The 7,557-nt window shown below is 35.6% G+C and overlaps 1 long non-coding RNA gene across 1 annotated transcript; it reads left to right on the forward strand.

The window, feature by feature from the left end:
* Positions 1–3,795: 3,795 nt before the first annotated feature.
* On the forward strand, positions 3,796–5,425 carry LOC145637899 (uncharacterized). Its single transcript, XR_014114534.1, has 3 exons — positions 3,796–4,058; positions 4,885–5,038; positions 5,138–5,425. It is a non-coding gene; the product is annotated as an uncharacterized LOC145637899 (long non-coding RNA).
* The last annotated feature ends 2,132 nt before the right edge of the window (positions 5,426–7,557 follow it).

Here is a 7,557-nt window from a genome sequence, read left to right on the forward strand (position 1 = left end):
TTCGCATTGATAAACAACTACTTTCACATCTATACAATCTATGCACAAAGGTCGGAAGGTCCTTAAAACTTGTAACATAAGACTTAGGTAAAGGGTAGGAAATATTTGGGAAAATGTGAGAGTAAAGCCATGTTTAAAGGGATCCAAATCCTAATAAAACCAAGGTAAATAATAAATAATGACCAAATCATCTCTATTACAAACTGTACTCTACAAAAGTTCACCAAATAACCAATTCAATCTTTCACAAAATCACCATTACTTACAACTTCACTCATAAAAATATGAAATTGTAGAACTCGAGTGAATAAACAAACTTTAAACTAATTCCTTTTTTTCTTATGAACTTGATCTTATTTTTTTTGAATTCTTTATTTCTTTATTTCTTTTTGAGAAACCTTCAATTATAATACTTGAACATTGAAACAATTTTTTTCTTTTTCTCTTTTTTTTTTCTTTTTATCTCACATTGGAATTTTCAACTTTGAAACACAAATTCTCATCATTTTTTCCAATCTTAATATCAAACAACAAATTACTCTTCTTTTTCTCCCACATTGTGCAATTAAATACACACTACAACTCCCTCACCTCACTAAATATTAGCTCCCCCAAGCCAAGCTTGGGAATAGTAACCAATGAGGCTTAAATAGGATTGTAATGTGGCTAAATAAACAATAAAAGGGCACAAGCAACAACATGGGTAACAAGAAGGGAACAAATGTATCTAATATCGTCTGAAGGCCACCTAATTAATAGAATGAACGCTTTTGTCCTTCACATTGTACATAATAGTGAATCATATAAATGTTACTCATAGTCACAAACCAATACTCAGATTCATTGACATACCAGGAACTAACACACATTCCTAACCAAATCAACTAGTCAAGCACTATATTCACAAGCAGTTGGACAAAATTGACGCATGTTAAGGCTCAAGGCAATCAAACATCAAATCATGACCAACTAATCCACAATGTTAATTATCAATAACAAGGAGTTTAAAACAATTTTTATCAAGGGGCACAGGGAAGCATGCTTCATTTTTTCATTGGAACGTATTTTTGCTTTTTTCAAAGCAATAAATCTAACCTAGAAAGCATATAAAAAGAGAAAATAGTGAGGGAAATACCATATATACAAGATCATTTGCCCCCAAGCCAAATCAAGCAATGCCCTCATAGTCTTGAGAGTGTAGCTACGAAAAGCTACTCCTCATCATCATCCTCATCCATCCGAGCATAACCACTACCACCTCCATGGCTAGAATCGACACCTCCGTGACCCAAAGCACATGCAAAATAGTTAGGATCCACATTCCCCCTAAGCCCACCAAATGGAACATTGGCCCCATAATCATGGACGTAAGAATAGTCCACGCACGTAACTGCCAAAAGCACCGAAGGTCGAATATCCTCCTTGAGGATATTGAAACCAATCGGGAACTAGAGCCTTGGGGGAATAGCCACTCAACGTGCATAGTCATCATACAAGGGGTATAAGCCCCTCCCTAGGTTCCGTTACACACACCCAACCCGTCTATTTAGAGAGCCTACCCTAGAGTCAAGGTTTTGGACCAAACCCTCTATCCTTCCTTGGTCCATCTTAATCCTTTTAAGTTGGCTCCAAAAAGCCGAGAAGTCATAAAGTGCATTAGGATCAATGTTGTAGTTAACGGAAGAGGTACAGATGTCATGCATGTAGGGTTGGGGTGGTGGTTGGAATTGAGGTTGTGGTTGTTGTTGAGGTGGAAAATGTTGAGCCTTGTGCCTCTCCTAGATTACCTAGATCAAAGGTGTATGTGGTTTTACCCTTATCAAACTTGGTTAAGTTGGGGTTAGGCAATGTAAAGGCTTGGTCTCTCCTACTCGACTCACTATGAATTATCTACTACATCTCATTAGGTTGAATCACACTATGGGTTGGTTGGATTCAATTGATGCTTCCTAAGTAGGTAAGGTCCATTAGGGTAGGGCCATATACTCTCCTATAGTCATTGGGTATAAAGCCCATCAATTTTAACGTAATGTGGTGACTAACCCACAAAAATAGATAGGACACCTAGCTCTAGAAGCCTCGACCGCCTTAGTACTATGTTGGAAGTGTTGGGCCGTCCTAAAGGGGAATGTTCAATTTCCCACAACTAGGGATTAAATAGGAGGACAACAATTCCAAATAATCCCTTCGAACAATACCCGGTTCATGCCTCCCAAAGATGGTGAGGCCAACAAATCTTTGCCAAAACTTTGGCACGGGATGGTGAATGATGGTCTTCTTGGCATGTTGGAGGATTTCTAAAACCTCCCCCGTGAGATCTAGGTAAAATTCGGCACAATAGTCTCGGGGTGGTTCCATGGGTTTATCGGATTTCAAATAAAAATTTTACCAAAATCCTTTAAAGTTGATGAAGCTCGACTATATGGAGTTGATGAAGCTAGGAAACGATATCTTGAGGTTAGTTTGTTAAAATTCAAGTTCTGAATGCTTGCAATTGAATGCTTAAATGTCTATGAACACTAATGTTACTGTTTAGTGATTACCACTAGTTCTGTTTTCTGTATCTGATTAACCATGACTGAAATCAATCATTAACGTGTTTTTTTTTCATTGAATAATTTATGAATGAAATTACAAAGCTATGAAATTTAATGGTTTTTATGTAGCTAAGCGTTGATTAGTACTATATTATAGATTTATAGTTGCTTGCTAATGTGCGAAATGAGTTGGATAAATATAAAACTTGATTTGTACTTGAGACCCTACAAAATGTGCTTATGAAATGGAATTTGATTATTGTGGATTTTACTGACTTTAAACTGCTGTATAGAAGTATTATATTGAATTCTGAAGGCTATTATTGTTTGAGGAATGAGTTTTCCAGTTTGTGGGATGAATATATATATATACATATATATATGTACATACATATATATATAGAAATGCTTGTACGCCAGTGTCATAAAATGTATATCTGCCAAAAAGATGTGATGGCTGCTTGTGTAACTGGAGGTCTGGAGCTTCATCTGTATTTTAAAGAATTTACATACTGATTGGGTCTTTAGGCTATGTGATGCATATCCAATTTTTTTATATGTCTTTTCTGAATGCCTTTCGTGCATTTATTTCAAAAATTGAACTCTTGCATTCTCCATCCCTGCTATTTGTTTCTGTCTTTAGGATCCTTAGTGCACTTGTACTCTGGTGTAATAGGATACTGTTATTTTCTTTTAGTGAAGGAATCCACATAAAGAACTTGATACTTAATGATCTCTATTATCATCTGCAAGGAGAGTTGGAGGGACGTGACATTGAGCATGGTGCATTCAAGGAGCTTTCCCGGTTCTTATCTCGCTCAAATCTTCTACAAACTTACAAGAAGAAGTGTGTTAATGACTACTCAGCAGGAGCCAACAATGCTTACCTATTTGATCTTTGGCGCCTCCAACGTGACATTGGCCTTTATTTTTGGGATTGCTCGGAATGGAAAGCGTTAAAAAAGATAGCGGAGAATACATTGTTTTATGTGTAGCGTGCCAACTCCATGCTGTTAATCCTCAGTTCAAGCTCCCACCGTTGCGAGATTTTGTAACAATTTTAACTCTCGATATGGGGGATGTAAGTTTCTGGCTTTCCTTATTTTGCTTATGTTATCATTATCTGAGTTTTGGGTAAGTTCTTCATAGTCATAAAAGATTTGATTACTATGATTAGTTCTTTAGTGTGGTTCTTAAGGATAGCCATCTGGAATGTGCATTTGCCCACTTCTCTGTGAGTACTCAGTAAGCATTTATCTTCAATGATTTCAATTGTTCAATTTGGTTGAATTCTGCAATTACATGTTTACTTCTATAGTGTCTATTTTACAAACATGCATTGAACAATCCTCAATCCTTTTTTCTAAAGGTTTTCTTTCCTATTTCCAATTGGTCTTTTTAATTGCTTACTCTTCTTCCTCCCAATTTCATATTTCTACTTCAAATTGAGCTCACACCCTCAATTATCCACCATCTCTATCAACTTCAAATGCCCGTGTCGCTGCTATTTTCGTAAACCAGGTCAGTGAGAGCTGGATTGCAGTTTTCAGAATGAATAATTGATACTGAAACAATCAGTTAATTTTGCTAGAATAATTTTCATTCTATACTCAAACAAATTTTAGTTAATGAACTTGCATAAATTTACTAGAATAATTTTAATTAATGAACTTGCATAAATTTGCTTAATTTTATTAGGTTTATATCTTGTATTAATTATGTGATATTCATTTTAAAAATGGGTTGAACTTTAGTACTGAACTTGCATAATTTTGCTTGAAAAGAGGTTTATTGTATAGACGCTCAGATACTAGGAGTTGTCAAGCATTGATTGATAGACAGCCGACTTTAGCGCGCATAGCCGCAGAACATAGAACTGGGTATAGCTAAAAAGGTTAATTAGAGCCTTGCTGGTTTTCTGATATAGAATTCAGAAGTTCATTGGCTAAATTATGGGATGCTACTTTTGCTTTCTTTTATTATCATCTCAAAGTTATAAAATATCATATGACTGACTTTATGTTGCTGTAAAATGAAGCACATCTGACAAACTATTTCAATCATACTACATCAGGATTGAATGTAATCACTCATCCTTACTCGTGAAATGTATTTGATTATTGTGAATCTTATTGACTTTAAACTGCTGTATGAGGTATTATATGTAACGTAATTTTTTTGTTACTGTGTTTGATTACCATAGAATAAACATATACAATTTCTTTCACAAGTTGTTATTCTTTAGTTCAAGATTGGGGTTCCTGATAAAGTGCGTTCTATATATGTTTTTTTTTGTGTATTTTTGCGATTTTGATTATGATTTTTTATGGTTTGGAGTTGTGATTAGGTGAGAAGGTAAGAAGGGTTTGGGAGCTTAGCTTGATTATGCTGAAGAGGCTTAATTTTCCAAAAGGTTAACAACAATAGGGGGGGTCTTTGCGCTATTGCTCAGTGTGGGTCTCTTCGTTACAAGCTTCTTGGAGTCGCTCTGCTGTTAGAAGGTATATAGATTGTTAAACATGCGTTTTTTTCATTGAATTACTTGATTCAAATTGATACAATTTGGGTTGCTTTTGATTTATGGATATGTTTCTTTTTAGGGTTTATTTGAGGAATGTTTTGGGTTCATCTAGAGTTTGCCACTCGACTGCCATCCATGCTGCCCCACCATATCCCGTGCTAGCTCCTCCTCGCAGCTTAGTTTTTTACTGTAAAATAATCGAAGTAGTGTTGTAGTGTTGAGCTAGTTGATTATTTTAATTATTAGGTGATAATTATTAGCTTGGTTTTCTACTGTAAAATATTTTTTTTTATTTTAATTATTAGGTGATAATTGAACTTTGATGATTGTATATGAGATTTTCTACTGTACCATGCATTAAACATAATTTCTCTCATTAGTTAATTCATAAAATGATTGTGCAAGCAAAGCTATAAGAAATCCAGCATGAATGTGCTGGAATTTTTTTTTTAAAATTGGGCACACATTATTCGTAACGGGCAGATACATGCCTGTTAAAAATAACAAGTTATTCGTGGGCAAAACATATGCCTGTTATGAATAACAGGGTTATTTGTAATGGGCTTTTGGATGCCCGTTACGAATAACGGGATTATATGTAACGGGCTTTTGGATGCCCGTTACGAATAACGGGGTTATTCGTAACGGGCACCTGAAAGCCCGTTACGAATAACCCATTATTCGTAACGGGCACTTGAAGTGCCCGTTACGAATAACAATGCCCATCCGTAACGGCTGTATACGTAACGGACGCTGCCCGTTACGGATGGGCCCTTTTTGCCCGTTACGGATGGCCTTTTTTCCACTAGTGTTACATTAATTTTCCACACACTCATAAACACACATAGAACTTAGATTCTTATAGGTACCCTCACTACAGAAACCAATTCACTAAGAAAACTGTGAAACCATGGAATAAAGGGAAAAAACTTTATAAATCTGAAAAAATTGCACACCCTTTACAGGTTTACAATATAGCATAACCAATTATACTCATAAGCAATAGACAAAAAGTACAAAAAAAAACCCTTCAGAAGAAACTCAAGCATTATATATATACTTCATAATAAGAATCAAAACTACTGCCATTATCACCATCAGAATAGTCGCCAAGATCAGGAACACTACCTAATTCAAGTAGTCCATATGATCATGGGACACAATCTACGTAGTCTTCAGTACATTAGTTAGACATTAAACCACTCTCCAACTCTTCATCACTCTTAAGGTCTTCCTCAATCTCGTCCTCTTCACCATTCTCACGGTCTTCCTCAGTCTTGTCCACTATATGAGACTACTTGTATATCGGAACAAGTACTCACAGGTGTTTGTTTTACCTTTATTTAAACCTTGTTAGCATACATTTTTCAAGTGAATTCCTTTATGTCATTATCCAATTACATTTCTTGATACATATAAAGAGATTATCTATGGAATTCTATAAAGCATACTTATTAACAGCATACTATAATAAATATACAACCACGCAAAACACAAATTATATAATCAAATTAAGCTATTCATTATGCCAAAAGCAAGAGCTTAATTTCAGATAATTACAACCTACTATCATCCTTTACTAATTAAACTGATTATGAACTTCCCAAAAGCTAACTACGTATCTACATCTAACAATTCAAAAAGGATACCTAAACAATGAAAATCATCAAAATACATCAGTATAATCTGAAATCAAAAACTAACAACCCAAAAAACAGTCCTACCAAGCCTTGACTTCATACCCTAGCAGTAGTGCAATTGAACCCCAAAAAAACACTTAACCTTGAACAGTATACAATCAATCAGCAATCTTCATACGAAACATTGAAGAATCTTCACGTGTCTCTGGATTTCCTTCTTCATTGTTCCCAAAAGAAGAGTCTGCACCAATGTTGTCATCATCATCCTCTTTATAGCTACCACCACTTGATTCAATTTCTTCATCTAAATCAGCAACACCTTCTTTCTTTGATTCAGTTTCTGAGTCAGAATTCAGATCACTTTCAGTAATTTCATCAGTCTCTTTGTCTTCCTCACTATCATCTTCTTCTTCACCGTCCTCTTTTTTCTCCTCTACACCAACACCCTCCTTGCCTTTTTTGTCCCCTTCATCATTGTCTGAATCAACAATAATAACAGGTCATTCTCCACAGCCATTCCTCTCAACGCCTCGTCTTCTCTTATTACTTGTTTCCCCTCTTTCTTTGTTGTTCTCGACCTTCGAATTTCCTTGTTCAAGCCGTTCTAGATGACGGTCCATCTTCATCTTCATGTCAATGGTATACAAACGAAAGCTTGCAACATTTTCTTTTTTAGATTTCTGTTCATTAGGCCTCCAACTTGGTGGTGAGAAAACCTTCCTGGAAGTCGCAGTACTATCAGTGCTACCCATTACCACGAAATTGGAATTGATATTTTAGAGAAAAAGAAAAAAAATGGAGAAGACATACAGAGCGCAGGAACAAAAACGCCACAAACCACGCAATATAAGACATGAAT

The sequence above is a fragment of the Chenopodium album genome, chromosome 7 (assembly GCF_948465745.1).
Source record: "Chenopodium album chromosome 7, dcCheAlbu1.1, whole genome shotgun sequence".
Taxonomy (NCBI): Eukaryota; Viridiplantae; Streptophyta; class Magnoliopsida; order Caryophyllales; family Amaranthaceae; genus Chenopodium; species Chenopodium album.